The following is a 17,785-nucleotide window of genomic DNA, read 5'->3' on the forward strand; positions in this document are numbered from 1 at the left end:
TGCTGATTCTTGAACTATTGATCAAGGCTGGTGCTATACCACTTGAACCACACCACCAATTCCAGCTTTTTCATGGCTAGTTGAAGAAAAAAATGTGTCTTAAATTTGTTTGCCTAGACTGTCTAAACTATGAACCCCAGATCTCATACAAGTGAGTAGTTAGGATTTCAGTATTAGCTACTGCATACAGCTGCTATTTACTCTTTTAAGAAAAAAAATATTCAGGTTTTCTTTTCTTTCCTTTTTTCTTCCTACTTTCTTCTCTTGGCCCTCCTTCATTCACTTCTTCTTCCCTTCCTTCCCTCGATCTTTCTTCCTTTCTTTTGTTCTCTTGTTTTCATGTGTTTTGATGTATTTTGATGTATTTTGCTTTGTTTTGATGTTTCTAATAAAGATATCTAGGTAAACAAATTATAAGCTCCTTCTTTTCATAGATTTTCACCTCATACATATTATAGACCAAGAAACAGAATTTAGTGAAAATCTCTATTAAGACAGCAATATGAAACTGTGAATTATTTTTTCCTACTGACAAATACACAACTTCTATTACCTGAGTGATCCTTTGGTAAAGCTAGATTTTTTTGCTTACTTTACTTTGTATGTTTTAGAAAATATGATGAAAGAGTCTTGGAGTTCTCAAATTTATTACCCGGTGACATTTTTAGTCTATCAAGTAAATTAATATTTCATACACAACTAATTAGTTTGCCTTTGTCAGGAATACAAAGATAGAAAGTTGAGGAGATAAAAGAAACTGAAATTTAGAGAAAAATTCCTTGGTCTGATTTGTTGTTTGTTTGCTTGTTTTTAAATATTGATAGAAATGAATTACTAAACAATCAACTTAGTACTGTGTAAAATTCTCAGAATAAAACATTTCAGTAGAGCTAATCTTTGGGTTCTAATAGCCTGAATTTAGTGTGGTTAAGTTCACTTCTAAAATACCTTCTTTTTAATATAATCTTGTATTATTTTAAAAGAAAAAGATAAAACAAGACCATCACTACATCATGAGAATGACAAGAATAGGCACTATCATTGGATGGTATTTTTATTGCCTCTATTATTTGGCTCACAGAGTTGAAATGAAATAGGAAGTGATATCCTCGCATAGAAACAGTGAACTAGGGGTACGGGATAGAGGTCCATCTCTTACGGCAGCAGTCAGCCTTGGATTTTGTTTATTTTTTAACTTATTCTGTTTCTGTTTTCTCCTAGTTTTCTTTTTTTGATACGTTTTTTTATTGTGAAAATACTGTACAGAGGGATTATAATCACATGAGCAAGGTAATGAGTACATTAAGTTTTCTTATATGTTATTTTTCTTAAGCATTTCAAAACAACATGTCAGTTTATGAGTATAAAGCATCTTGACCATGGGCACCACTTCATCATTCTCCCTCATCTTCCAACCCCATTCTAGCCCGCCATCCTCCTAGTTCCAGTTTTGCATGTATACATTGAATGTTATGACTGCCATTCTCCGATCTTGCCTTGCTTCATTCATCTATCTTCACCCCTTGAACTCATTCCTCTTGATACCTCAAGGCTTTGGGGTATGTAAACAAAAACATTTGTTACTATTCTTTAAGTTTTCAAGCTTGGGGGAAAAAAGACAGAGAGCATACTTGGATTTGACGTGAGACATATGCTCTCTCATTGTCTAGTCAAAAGTAGGAAACTTTCATTGATAACCTAAAAATACTTGAATAAAGTACAGTAGAGCTAATTCTTCTGGATTTTTTTTTTTCCGGTCGTGGGGCCTGAACTCTGGGCCTGGGCGCTGTCCCTCAGCTCTTCAGCTCAAGGCTAGCGCTCTACCACTTGAGCCACAGCGCCACTTCCGGTTTTTTGCTTTTTGCTTATGTGGTGCCGAGGAATCGAACCCAGGGCCTCGAGCATGCAAAGCAAGTGCTCTACCACTGAGCCACCTTCCCAGCCCATTCTTCTGGATTTTGGAAGATGCAAACTAGAAGACATTCTCAGAAGCAAAAATAAATATCAAAATTTCAGCTAAAGTAAATAAACTCACAAATATACTACTGTAATACAATAGTAGCTCTTAACAAATATGTAATATATAACTGTAGCTCTTAACTCATATATATGATTATATATGGATATATATATATATATATATATATATATAACTGCACTGCATTGCAAATAGATACTAATAAGTAAGCAGGGAACACTACAACACGAGTAACTGCAAAACTTTCTTTCTTTGCTTGTAACAATTCAGTACATATATAATAAATGTTGTGAACTATAATTCATGGTTAAATGACAATCAAATTGCCTAACCATAACTCACTTATGATTTTAATCTATGTCCTAAAGCATTAACAAAATATGGCATTAATATGAGAGTCCAGGGCCCTGGAGGAGGGGCAACAATTTATTTATTCAGTAAAGACACAAGCACACACACACACACAAGGTAACACGTGAAGCAAAAACTGCATAATGATTTCAGCTTCTTATATAAGCTATCCAGAGGGATAAATAATAACTAAAGTGATCAAATGTATCCATTCACACACACACACATATGAAGATAGACTTAAAATAATTTATAAATTTCTTACAAGAAAAAATTAAGCAGTGATCACTGTTTTTAAACCCTAGACTGAGTTCCATCACAAAACTCTTAGAGGTAAGATTGACTTTACAGCTAAAGGAATTCTCAATATCTACATACAGTCTTCTGAACTTGGCATTACACAGTAAAAAATAAGTAGCGGGAAAATGGAAAAGTAACTGTGAAATAGGTCTAGCAATTTTCCATGATGCTTCCTTAACGGGAATGCATTAATAATGATACTACTACTGACTGAATCAGGTAGTATTTTACCTTTCACACAACATGATAATTTAGAATTTGTGATTAACAACAGTTTTGTTTTATATAATGGGTAAAATGAAAGTAATTTCCTTTAAAAGAAAAATACATCATCTGAATTTTATCATCCTAGATTTTAATTCACATATTTTACACTAAAAAGCAAAAATTCAATAGATGAGCTACAATTTAAATACAAACAATATATAGTCCACAGGGGTAATATTTGGAAGAGTGGTATTTTATATTCAGGGAAAATTAAATCTAAGTGACTATAAAGCACAGGATAGAGATATTCTAGTCTGAAATTCATGACTCTGAATCAAATTTAGACACAACTGAACAAACTCCACCAGACGGCAGTGTTGTTCAAGTAGCACGCATGCATCCATGCAACCAACATGAGATATGGAACATATGAATGTGAAATCCAGGAATCAGCATTAACATTAGTAAATCATCCTCCATCATTAGAAGTCTACACTCTTGCTCTAAAATATAAACACTAACATGACTTTCCTGACCCTCTTTTTTAAAAGTTAACTATGTATATTTTCCCATAAAACCATAAGAATTTATTTGGATTTTAACTTGAATAATATTTGAATCTTATTTTAATTTTAGAAGATTTTAAAATTCAACAATTTTTATAGCAAAATGAAATATTCACAGTGTTAGGTATTACATGAAGTCCAAGAGAGAAGATCACTGACGAAGTCTCTACAGGTCGGCGCTGATGATAACACGTAATTCAAGACATGGGAAAGGTGCTAGCCACAGAAGCTAGCATAGAGACAACATAAAGTAGATCAATGGTTATCAACTGGGCCAGATGGTAAGAATATTTTAGCCTTTCCAGACCAAATAGTTTTTGGTGAGAGGTCTCTCAGCTTTGCTGTTATACTGTGAAAACAGCCCTGAAATGTACATAGATGACGAGGTGTTTATATTTCTATAAAACTAGGAAAAGGGGAAATGATACATTTTCTACAATGACCACTTTCCTGACTTGTGATCCAGATGGAATTAAGCAAATGAATAAAAATATAAAGATCATACAATTCAGAAGGGACAAAAAGTCAAAGCACTGGAGATTAAAAAAAAAACTCATTGTTGCCATTTTACATGGCTAAAGTACTCTTGCTATTCAGAGAAATATCCATATCTATAAATACAAGATTTAATGGTTCAACTAGAAATTTATCTTCTAAATTCTGGGGTTTGCTCTGTACAACACTTCTTTGGCCTAAGAAGCATTCTTGTCAAATAGTACATAAAAATTACAAATGCCTATTTTTATATAAGAATTACATTTAATGGATCCCAAAATCATTAGCATGTATGGTAAACTCCATTTGCCTAGAATGCTGATGAATTAAAAAAATAAACACCTATAATTGTATGTTTGGTACCATGTAATTAATCTTTCCTGAAATATCAGTTAATTACAAATTAGAAATTGCCAACCACATAGCATTTCAAATGGATTCAATTTTCAATTTTATTTTGCTCAACATTGTAGGGCAAATTATGCTTTCTTTCATTCTCCACTGGCTACAAGTAGAAATGAGTCCATTTTTGTTAACACTTTCCCATTGTAAGTGACACTCAAACAGATGTTGTTATTGGAATCTCAATTAATTATAAGAGAAACTGTGAAGCATTTCATGTGTTTCTTCTATGAATGAAAAATGCGATCAATCACTTTTTTTGCATGTTGCCTTGGGAAAAAAAAATCAGTAAAGGTGTAGTTAGACTAATAGGAGAATTGTGAAGCATTTAGGTTAAAAATAAACAGGCAAAGTCCTCATCGGGATTTGTAAATTAAAGTCACTGCAAGTATACAAAGTGAGATCAAGGAAACATTTCTAAACGTTTGTCATTAATATGCTTAACCATGTCATAAAATCAATTATCCACATCAAAAGGAAATGTGGAGCCTGGATATGCTTCATTAGGTCCAGTAACTGTGACGCCAGCATCTTAATATAAATTATTCTCATATGAGTACTCAAGTACATAATTAAACACTTTTCATGAAAAAATAATAGATTGCATACTTTCGAGTCATGAGATCATTAATGAGCCGTGTATCTTTTGTGCTATTGAATCACCTCTAATTAGTCTTCATGTTACAGGAAATGCATTCCTTTACCATTTTTCTTTCATATATCAGCCTTTTTTTCTACTTGCAATGATACAGATAGAAGGAACCTATAAGATTAGTTCATTCTACACCTTCATTTAGCAATTAAAGGATCAAAAGAGCACCACATATCTGGTTAAGGGAAGAATCAAAATGACTGAGACATGATCTAATGCTCTTAGTAATCTGCTGTCTTTCTCATTTTTCTTTGAAACAAATTCTGAGCATGGATATACAACACATGCAACTATTTCTAAATCAATCTCACACCCCTTTCCATTTAAAACATTTTAATAGGTTTCATTGATATTTATTTATTTATACACATATATAATACCCACTAAAAGTGGGATGTAGATATATGCATGCATTGCATATATATATATATTCATACACATAATACACATCACCTCTATAAAATTCACTTGTTATCACCTACTACTTCCCCCTTTTCCAACATGCTAAGTTTTTCCCGAACAGCCTCCTTGTTACAATTGTGTTATGTAATTATTTTCAGTTCTAAATTCTGCATATGAGTGAAAAAAGTGGAATTTTCCTTGGCTTAACTTGCTTAATATGATTACTTCTTTCCTTATTTGCTATCCCTTTTATCTCTTTCACTTGTCTTATTACTGTGCTTATTATTTGAAGTACTTTTTGGAATACAAGTGAAACGAATCATACCATTATCTCATTCCTGACTTTTGAGGAGATGGTTTCGGTGTTTCCTCATTTACTACAACATTGGATATAGTTCTGTCATTTTATGCTGGTCCTGGGACTTGAAGTAAGGGCTTAGATACTGTCATTGAGCCTTTTTAGCTCAAAGCTAGCACTTCTAGCTTTGGTGTGTGTGTGTGTGTGTGTGTGTGTGTGTGTGTGTGTGTGTGTGTGTGTGTGTGTGTGTGTGTGAGTGTGTGTGTGTGTGTGTGTGTGTGTGTGTGTGTGTGTGTGTGTATCCAACTGGAGACAAGTGTCTCATGGATTTCCTTCTTCCCCAGCTGGCGTTGAATCTCAGTCCTCAGATCAGCCACCTAAGTAGGTATGTTTACAGACATGAGCCACTGGTGCCCCTTCTATGGGCCTTCTTCCTCCTCTCTTTTCTTCTTCTTTCTTTCTTCTTCTTCTTCTTCTTCTTCTTCTTCTTCTTCTTCTTCTTCTTCTTCTTCTTCTTCTTCTTCTTCTTCTTCTTCTTCTTCCTTCTTCTTCTTCTTCTTCTTCTTCTTCTTCTTCTTCTTCTTCTTCTTCTTCTTCTTCTTCTTCTTCTTCTTCTTCTTCTTCTTCTTCTTCTTCTTCTTCTTCTCCTTCTCCTTCTTCTCCTTCTTCTTCTTCCTCTTCTTCTTCTTCCTTTTCTCCTTCCTCTTCTCCTTCCTCTACTCTTTCCTCTACTCCTTCCTCTCCTTCTTCCTCTCCTTCTTCCTCTCCTTCTTCCTCTCCTCTTTCCTCTCCTCCTTCCTCTCCTCCTTCTTCTCCTCCTTCTTCTCCTCCTTCTTCTCCTCCTTCTTCTCCTCCTTCTTCTTCTTCTCCTTCTTCTTCTCCTTCTTCTTCTTCTCCTCCTCCTCCTCCTCCTCCTCCTCCTCCTCCTCCTCCTCCTCCTCCTCCTCCTCCTCCTCCTCCTCCTCCTCCTCCTCCTCCTCCTCCTCTTCTTCTTCCACTTGGCTACCCTCCTCGTCCTCCTCCTCCTCCTTTTTCTTCTACCTTAGTGACTTTTACTGTAAGCTTGGAGAGAATTTTGGAAGTCACTTGTCACCATGTCATTCATATATCTTGTTTTTCTTCATTGAGGATTGTGCATCTGAGTCCAAGTCATTTGTTAGAAGTTTTAGTCACCTGAGCCTTTGCAGTTGAAGTGTTTTCAGTGTTTGGGCAGGAATGTGTAGTGTGAAGGGTGCAGAGTAGTTTCTCACAAATGGACTTGGAGATAGCTAACTACCCAAACTTTAGCCTGTATATTCTAAGCATCAGGCCTGATGCCAGGACCACTCAGAATAAAAGTAGCTGGAATATCTTGTTTCTCCTTGTGTATGGATTGGTGTTATACATGTATTAGGGATAGTTCTGATCGAAGATCAGTTGTCTACTCTTGGGCTGCTTCCTCCTTATAAATCTAACCTGTCTTCCTTATGTACTGAAATCCATGGCTGCTACAGGGATTTTTTTTTTAATGTATGGGCCAGGCAGGTTGTCCTTTACTGCAACAACCCCTCCATTTGTGGCCCGCCCCTCGAGAAAGCACATTAGGGTGTTGAGTCAAAATGTATCTTGTGTTGAGGGTAAAGCAAAGCACTGAGTCTGTGGATGATTGAGGGAGTCATTTCTTTCAAACCCCGCACAGTAGCACATCGTGATATGGAAGGGAAGAAGCCAGGGCATTCGTGTGACTCCTGGTTCTGTGCTCAGAGCTCTCTGTTGTGCCTGGCATCAGGTTTTCTTTTTGGCACGTCTCCTAATTACAATTGCCCAGTCAGAAAATACTATTTTTAATGGCCATCTATGTATTTTCAAGTCCTTTACTACCTAAAAATTCAATCCTCCCTTTTCAGGAATATGACGGCCTATGTAGTCCACAACAGTTTGTGCACAACAAACAACTTGTTTGTTGCAAATGGCTAATAGAAGACCTTCTGTGAAGATGTGCAAGGCACAGATGTGATTGAATAAGGAGAAAAGAAATGCAAAGAACTTCAATGAACTGTAACACTTGTATAACCAACTTTGATATGTGGGTCAGAAGCAAGTAATTAAATACAAAATAACTTCATGGTTCTTATTAGCTTCTGCATTATGGTAAATTAACACAATGTCTTCTAGCTGCCCTCTAGCTATATTTTCTTCCATACCATGAATGGTTAGTAGAAATAATCACTAAAACTTGGTCACACTTTTCACATTTATGACACTATTTTAAATATTTTAATGTTAACTTAGAAGATTTGTGTGTCAGAAGTTTTTTCAATGTATTTTTCTATGCTAGTGAGAGGAAATCATATATGCCCACGGTTTTGCAGGCTGTATGAATTAAACTATCTGTGGAAGTGTTTCAGGCTGACGATAAACAATGAACAGATGGATCTATAGGGAGATCTTTATGAGAAAACAGAGCAAAACTCTTAAATATAGAAAACAAGTCAAGGTATTTTTAAGCAAATTTGCCCAGCTTATATCTACAATCTCCTTATATGACCTAAAAATTGGCATTAATCGGAGAGACAGAATATTTTTTGGTTTGTTAGACATTGGGGGAAATAAAACCTCAAATTATAAATTAATAAAACTTTGTCTCTGGAATTATGATGAGTTCAAATATATTGTTTTCTCCCCTTCAAAGCTCTATTGATATATAAAAATATAGTAAAAAAAACAAATATTATTCACTAATATGAAGATTTTTACTCATATATGATTTTATGTTTCTTCTTTGATTATAGACAGATGATTAATAGGTGATAGGTAATGATAGATGGTAGATAGATGATAGGTAGATAAATAGATGACAGATGAATGGCTTGATGATAAATACATGAATACATGATAGAGAGAGAGAGAAATTAGATAAATTAGATAGGTATATGATAGAGACAGATCCTAGCTACATGATAGATGATAAGTAAACAGATGATAGATATATGATAGCTAGATGATAGAAAAATGTATAGATGGTAGATAGATAGATAGATAGATAGATAGATAGATAGATAGATAGATAGATAAGTACAAAGTCAAAGATTTCTCATGTGGATCACAGTAATCTGTTAAACATACCATAGAAGAGATATGAAGTGAGAAATGTAATTTAGATAATATGTGTTAAACTTAAAGCATAAAGGAATCAGATATCAACTAAGGTATATGTTCTTCAACAGACTAGGAAAAAGTCAAAAATTCATATGAAAGAGCAAAAGACTCCATATAGGAAGAAATATTTTCATACATTACAAAAAATGTCTAGAAGTATCACATTACCCGAGCTCATTCTACATTCTACAGGAATTAACACAAGAGTATTTTGATACAAAACATGCAATGTAACAGAACAAAAATGACAGAAACAAACCCTCACTGTTATAGCCAAGTGATTCTCCACCAGGTGTCAAAAATTGACATTGGAGTAAGAACAGATTTTTGTACAATGAACTACTATTAGCTTCTTCCAAATTCTACTTGTGTGAGCAGAAAGTCCTTAGTTTAGCAAGACCTCCTTGCTCTTCTGGAACCGAAAATCTAAACAGAATTTTAGAAAGTGCCCTTAGGCATAAACTCAGGGAATACAGGCTTCATCTGACAAAGATTATCTTGCACTACCTGAAACCAAGTGCTTTGGCAGAGTTGGCTCTTAGACTCTGTGCTGTCTTATAATTTCTTACAGTACAAGAGAAAGTCCAGGACCAATTACCTAACCATGGCCCAGAGTAAAATGTCTACACTATTTTGCTCACAACAAATACTAACACAAATATTAGAAAAAAATTAAATGCTCATACACATATAATTGCTTAAATAAATGATCAGACCTATTTCTTATTAAATTCTATCCAACCTTTCAAATAAATAACATGAAAAGGTGTCTGAGACACATCGTTAAATTTAAAAAGTAGTCCTCACAAAACTTCCTCTTATAGATGTATATACGTGTTTGTATTATGCATGGAAAATGAAGAAAGGAAACACAAATGGTATAATATATAAAATAACTGAGGTTTAGGCATGGTGATTCACAACTCAAACCTCAGCTAAGCAGATCTGTAGGAATTTGGTAGTTTGTAGTTAGGCTCGGCCGTATCCTTAAAATAATTAGAGTCAAAAGGCTTGGGATTTCGCTTAAGGAGGAGAGAGCTTGCCTAATGAACACTAAGCCCTGAAAAATGCTAAGTAAAATAATATTGAGGGGAATTTCTAGTAGAAAATCGCTTGAAATTCACTTTGCACACATATATGCTCTTTGTTTTTGTTGTTGTGGTTGTTCATGGGGCCTGAACTCTGGGCCTAAATGCTGTCCCTCAGCTCTTCAGCTCAAGGCGAGCACTCTACCACTTGAGCCACAGCTCGACCTCCAGCTCATTCTGCTTATGTGGTGCTGAGCAATCAAAGCCAGGGCCTCATGCATGTAAGGCAAGCACTCTACTGCTGAGCCACCTTCCCAGTCCTCTTGTTTTTATGTTTGTTTGTGTTTGTTTTGTTTTGCTTTTTAAAGAATACTTCCTCTAATTTCATAGTTGAAAGCATTCATAGTAAGGAACGTGAAACAAGACAAATTTATACACATAACATACTTTCCTGTCTAGTTCTGGCTACCTCTTAATTTTCAGTGCTGTATATCTGAAATTCTCTTTCCCTGCAATTTCTGGAAATTCATATGAAGGATCCAACCTCTTCAGTAAATCTGGCATGCCAATTTTCAGGACGGATTTGATTAGTAAACACTTGACATAATTTATTTCTTTTCAAATTCTGGGAGTCAGAGTCTTCCCCAGGCCCATGTTTGAATATTTGAAAAGTACTTTTATGTCTTTTGAAATCTTGACAGACATGGGGATTCTGAACATGCCAACAATATGCCAAAATGCATCAGTCCCTCTTTAGGAGTGATTGAAACTAGCTTTTAGGAAGAGTTCCCAAAAAGTGATTCATTCAGAATCAGTTCAAACAAGAACTCTTTTTCCAAGAGTTCAAAAATTCACACTAATTGGGATTAGAAATGACTTACGTCAGCCAATCAGTTCTCTACCTTACACTTTCCATAGCGTCATTGCTATTTTCTTTAACATTAATAACTTATAAGTTTCCCTGAATTAAACGTAGAAGAATTTAACAGTAATTTGACAATATGCTCATCAAAATTTATTGTATGTATTTTAATTCAATTTACATTGATAACTATATCATGGAGTTATAGGCTAGAATGAATCTCACTTCCAGATTACTGGACTATGAAGACAGTCTTTTAAAGTTCAAGCTCTTTGAGTTACAACCTGTGAAACTTTGATAAGCTTATTTTTACTTTGTTTGTGCTTTTGATATTTTTTTTCCTTATCACAGATAGGGATTCTAATGATATTTGTTTCAGGATTGCTGGAGAATTAATTGGTTTGTTTAGAAGAGTATACAAAAGATTATAAATAATGTGATTTCATTATCAATAGCACCATCAGTAATAACTTGGTTGTTAATTTGCTTAACTTTATAGTTAATTGCTTAAATTTTTTCATTCTGCCTTACAAGCAATAATGACTTTCAGTGAATTTTTTGTCATTAGAGATTTTTAGATTTCCCAATCTGCTATAAACCTATAGAATTTGCTTAGTTTCAATAAATGAATAGTTGTGCATTTTCAGAAGAAGCAAAAAAAATTGAAAGCAAGTATTCTATGAGTTTTCATTAAACTTATTTCTACTCTTCATCAGACAATAGAATGACAGTAAATTAATTGCAACCTGGTTTAGATGCCATAAGCACTTGCTAAATGATTTTATACATATACATACATAAAAGTCATCATCATTTCCATTTAAAATTGAGCTGCTGCCATTCATCAAACAGATGAATCATTTTAAGCCTGACATTTATTGTATTATACCTGTGAGTGTATTGTTAAGTGGGGCCTTATTGTTTATATTTCCTACCCTTACTGGAGAAATGAGTTCAAATCACTACAGACAAAAACAATGAGGTTCCAATTTCCATCATACCCCATCTATCAATCTTTCAAAGCAGAGCTAGACAATCACTATATAATCCATCTTTCCTGGGTGCTGTGACTCATTATCTATTTGGTCTTTATTTTAAATCAACTCCAGAAAGAGAATAAAGTATAGCACCTGAAATTCTTTGTAGTTCACATAACCTCCTTAAAGGCAATGTTCAAAGACCAAAAGAAGGGGAAGCCCTGATGTGGGCAAGACCTAAAGCAAAATTGGAAACCCAAGACTGCATAGAGGTCTAACAAAGTGAGACATTATCTTTCCCAGATTTTTTTTAAAAAAACAAGTTTTTTATTGTGAAAATACTGTAGAGAGGGGTTACAGTTACATGGGCAAGGTAATGAGTACATTTCTTATCAATCATTGTTGCCTCCTCCTTTGTTTTTCCCCTACCATCACTTCCCTCCCACCTCCTCGAATACACTTTCCCACCTTCCTGCTGAACCCTCACCTAAATTGTAAAGTTCATTTTTCAGCATAAAGTCTTGTACATCTCATTGTTGCAATGGGTCAGCCTGTATCCCAATTTAAACAATTTGTTTTTTCCCTTCCCCTCCCCAAATTATACCAACATCGAATACAGTGAAAACAGGAATTATACTGTGGGGGAGAGACATACAAAGCAACAAAAAAATCACATGGTACCTTAGGAACATGTTAGAAACAATAGCAAGAAAAAAACACTTGAGTCCCTATCTTGGGGTTCATTTCGCTTAACATCATCTTTCCCAGATTTTAAGAACTCTGACTGTTGAGTGAAGAACAGCCCAAATAACCAAAGGGTGGAAGAGAGTTTAGAAGTCTACAAGGTATCTTTTACTCTTCCTTTTCCTTGTTTTATACTCATCTCACTTTTTAAAAAAAATTAAAAGCTTTAATTGAGAGGCTTTCTCAAGTTATTACTTTTTATACCCATTGCAATATTTTCCATGTAAACTTTGAAGAATTTTTACATTTCAGCATTTGGCGATCTAGCAAGGATATAGTGAACAACTAATAAATAATAAGATATAACAAGTAATAGTAATAAGTAATAAGAAAAGCCACAAATTATCTCTAAAACTAAGGGAAAAATGGAGAGAACTGTGCTATATCAAATTCTGCTAAACAGTTTCTATCAAATTCAAGAATGTTCGGATGACTAAGTTGCTGAAGATAAAGAGTTTCACCAGAGTAGTAGGCCAGAGATGGATGGCAGTCAGTTGAGGACTAGCCACAGACAGAGGACAGAGCACCTCTGTTCTCTATGACCTGGCGCTTGTCTGTCTAAAGTATTCTTCTTCCTGCTTAATTACAAAATGGCAACTGGGTGCTAATTCCTCCAAAATATTTCTTAGAAAAACAAAAGGCATAAAAATAAATTCTCTGATATTCAATAGTTTAATGAGACAAACATTGATCATTTTTCCTTAAATTACAAAAATCATTTTAATAGTTTGAAAATAAAATTTTTCCAAGATGGGTCATAATGAAAGAGTTACATAAGGTAACATACAGTATAATTTGAGCATTATGAAGAGAAATAGTTGTTAAATGGCCATTTAAATACACATGGTTAGTTACTCGTTATCCATATTGGCCACTTTTCATATCCACTATATGTATATCAGACTAACATGATTTTGTAAAGTTTACAATAAGCTAAATTTGTATGCATGGTGATGTGTGTGTGTGTGTGTGTGTGTGTGTGTGTGTGTGTGTGTGTGTGTGTGTATCATGCAAAAGCTGCATAGTCCTTAAGTCATGAAATAATTTTATTCCCTGGAGATGCCTAATGAAAGTACAAACAGCCTCTCAGCTTTCTCTCCTTTGATAAAAATATATTTTATTCCTAGGTAATACAGGAGAGTCCTAACAACATCTCTCATTTCGCCATTGGCTCACATCTATAATCCTAAGCTACTCAGGAGGTTGAGATCTGAGGCTCTGAATAGTTTCAGAGCCAACCTGGGCAGGAAAGTTCTTGGGACTCTAATCTCCAATTAACTAACAAAGCTGAAAATGGATCTGTAGCTCAAGTGGTAGACTGATAAACTTGAATGAAAATGCTCAGGGACAGTGCCTAGGCCCTGAGTTCAAGCCCCAGGACCAGCACCACACATTTACTATGGGACCATCAAATTTTCTTCTTTCTGATGAAGTCCATTTAAAAATTTGATGATTAAGAAGTTGCACAAAGAGGTTATATTGGTCAGGTTTTGACCCCTTCCATCGTTCTCCCCAATTTTTCCCTTTGCACTTTTACCCTCAAGTTTTACAGTTCAATTAATTCTATTCCCTAAGAATTAAGAAAAAGATGGAAAATCAGCCAAGCATTTTATAATGAATAATTCATTGAGTATCTGAAACCTTGGGACTTACTTATTCTAGACCTTTTGTAACATTATATAACATACTATTACTTCGTCATCTAATATCTAATGTTTTTTCTCTTTCCTATGTAAAATATAGAACAAGTGAAATTAAAAGCCTTAAGATTAATGTGTAGCCTTGTAAAGAAACTTTGGAAGTTTAAGGGATTTCTTGTTTCTTCTTAAAGATTAAATTCCAATAAATTTAAATAGTGCCAATAATACCTTTTGCCTCTATATTTCTAATCTCCTCTTTCTCCAAGTACATAAATAGGAAAGCAAATGAACTCCTGATTACTGAACATTTTCAATTTTCGAATAAAATCCTCACTGTCCTAAGACAGATTTTTCTCACTTAAATATTATTGACACGTGCAAGTAACCTCTGGAACTACGTTACCCAATTATGCCACTCATCACAGTTACTATTGCTATTATCACAGTACAAAAGTACTGAATAAGTTCATAGGTTCCATGGGTCTGCAATGGATGGGGACCATAGCAAGGGAAACTTGGATCTGTCCTCCATCTGTGATGCCTGGATTGGAAAAGTAATGGCGGGCTTGACTCAACTAAAGGAGGTGTAATTGTTTCAAAATGTCTGCTGATGAGTGTTGGATGGTTAGGATGACAGTTGGAAGAATTAATCAAAATCTTCCCGTGCCCTGTCCCTGAAGCTTATACTTCTTCACAGTACACAATCCTTGCATCATGGTTCAAAGCTCTAATTGTATGGCTCAAAGACATACAACTTATAAACTATGATGCATCCCTTCTGCTAAATTGAAATTTAAAAATGAATCAAAAGCCAGTCTAGAATCAAGGAGAGCATAATTAGGAACCACACATGGCTGGCAGAGTAGCCATTAAATATGTATGCTGATAGGTCCTTAAATATAATAATACAACATGGTTGTAAAAAGATGACTTGCTGGGTGCAGCAAATGCTTACGGGGAGGGGATGGAGAGGGTGGTAGATAGGGAATATGATGAAAATATGTTATATATGTATGAAAGTAGAATAACAAAATTCACTAAGGACTAAAGAAAGTGAAGGGAGGAGAGATTAGGGTAATAAAAAGAATAATAAAGGAAATAAATTTTATCAAAGTGTTATTATATGCATGTGTGGGAAAATGCTATGAGGGTTGGGCATTGGTGCTCATGTTGGTACTACTCTTGAGCTGGAGACAAAGAATATCACTGAGCTGGAAAGGTGGCTCAGTGGTACAATGCTTGCCTCGTATGCATGAGGCCCTGGGTTCAATTCCTCAGCACCACACAAACAGAAAAAGCTGGAAGTGGCGCTGTGGCTCATGTGGTAGAGTGCTAGCCTTGAGCAGAAGAGCTCAGGGAAAGTGCCCAGGCCCAGAGTTCAAGCCCCATTACCAACAAAATAATAATAATAATAATAATAATAATAATAATAATAATAATAATAACAATAATGATAAATATCACAATGACAGCTTAGACAAAATTTTAGCAAGATCTCAACAGCAACAAAAATAAAAGTTTAAAAATTAATGGGAGCAGTGGTATTTGCCTATAGTTCTAGCTCTGTGGAAGACCATAGTTAGGAAGATCTGGGTCCAAGATTGGACCTTTGAAAAAATATGAAATCCTATCTAAAAAATAAGTACAGTGAAAATAAAAAAGGAATGGTGGTATGGTTCAAGTATTAGAACATCTGCCTAGCAAACACAAGGTCCTGAGTTCAAGCCCTGGTACCACAGAAAAAGAAGCCACAGTGCAACTCTTTTGTACAACTAATTTAAGGTAATAATAATAACTATAATAAACCCAATGGCATTCTATAGTGTCACTGTTTTGTCAAAAGGGTCAAGCACAGAACTTGGAATGAGCTTCAATATTTTCACATTCTAAATTTTGGTGCATTAGGCCTGGTTTCTTGTGTAAATATTGCAACCAAAATAGACTAGCATTTCAACATGAGGATAATTTTATGATGTTTTTCCCAAGGCACTGAAAGCATACATGAAAATTTCTTAGGACAGAGACAATTATGGTGCATATAACAAGGACTGAATATCAAAACATGTAGATGAAAATAGTGCATGTATGAAAACTACTTTCTAGAGGTTAGTTGAGATAGAACTCCTTTCTGTAAAGCAAACAGCACAATCCTTTAATCTGCAATTGTATCAGTCTGATCATTACATCAGTGAATGAAGAGAAAACAACATGAATTTATGGTAATTTCTGCCGTGTGCTAAAGAGGGGTAACAAATGAGGTGGGTTTTTTTCAATTTGAGAAAAGACATTTGAAATTAAGAAAACATTAGTCCCTCCAAGATAAAAATACATAAGGAAGATTTTTTTATTTTTCAGCTCTTTGTACGAAGCTTTAATAACAAATATATGTTATATGGAGTAAGAAAATGGAATTCCTAGTCAAATACCTTCCCACAAACAGAAGAAAACAAAGTTATAATGGAAGCATTAAGTGTAATTTGAAGTAATGAAATCATTCATATAAAAATTGCATTTGTTAATGAAACTTCTTGCATTATGGAATGATTTGTTTTTATGGTCTAGCTCTTAATAAGAAAGTTTCCATGTTACGTGATTTGTTCATAAATTATGTCTCAAACTCTGTTAAATTCCATTTACTTGTTGAAGAGACCTCAGTTAATTTATACTAAGAAAAGCAAGAACAATGAAAATACTTATATAAAGTAATTGCTTTTATGGTATAAGTAAAAGGATTAAGTGATAGTATAATTACAAATACATTCTGTATTCAACTTTCCTAATAATCTTATGATGAACAAAACATAGCGCAAAAATGACTTGGATATTCTGTCTCCAAAGAGATACCAGAGAGAGAAAGAAAGAGAGAAAGATAGAAATAAAGACAGAAACAGAGAGATAGAGACAAAGAAAAAGAGAGAGAGGAGAATGTAGAAAAGAGAAACAGAGAAAGAACCATTGTTTTTTCAAAGCTGCATTCTTCAAGTATATTCCTTCAGTGTTTAAAAAAATGTATCTACTTGTTTCATAGAAATAATTTTTAAACTGAGTAGATTTCTGAGGTAAATTCTCTGATTCTGATCTAATACATTCTATGATCTGTTTTAAAACACTTACTGGATTATTCTGGAAATCTTTAAGGTGGAAAATCACTAATTTATTAAAGCCAACCTCTCCTCTTTCCTGACAATCTGTCCCTAATTCCTGTTATCATCTCTGAGGGTAATTGTTCTGCTGCATTTCTAATCTCTAGTTTTCAGGAGAGAAACAGACCAGCAGTTCTAACTCTAGAATGGATTTTTCCAACTGAGTGGCCAGTTAACCTAAAGTTCATGATCAATGCTTTTTTTGACCAAAGAGAATATAATGGTGTCATTCCTTTATGGTAATGCTGCATACAAGAATAAGTCAGGGAAAACTTCCCCTTAAGTCTATAGTGTGGTTACATTGCTACTTAAAACGTGATCCAAAACATTTCAGTCATTAAAACTGTGCGAAGAATTGATATAGAGGCGACAATTAGCCCATGAGTGGGCAAAAAGGTGATTTAGTAACAAAATAATTTTTATTTTCACACCCAAATCCATTTTCTTAGGCTTCCTGGAATACACTAGATGTGAACCTGTTCATCAAGTACCTAGATCTCTTAAAAAGTCACACATTCATTCTTCTTTCCCGCACATAATTCTGTCATAATACAATTGACATCCCAGAGTGAGGCTTAGAAGCATGTATTTATTGTTGAAGA

The sequence above is a fragment of the Dipodomys merriami genome, unplaced genomic scaffold (assembly GCF_024711535.1).
Source record: "Dipodomys merriami isolate MVZ:Mamm:240054 unplaced genomic scaffold, mDipMer1.0.p SCAF_21, whole genome shotgun sequence".
Taxonomy (NCBI): Eukaryota; Metazoa; Chordata; class Mammalia; order Rodentia; family Heteromyidae; genus Dipodomys; species Dipodomys merriami.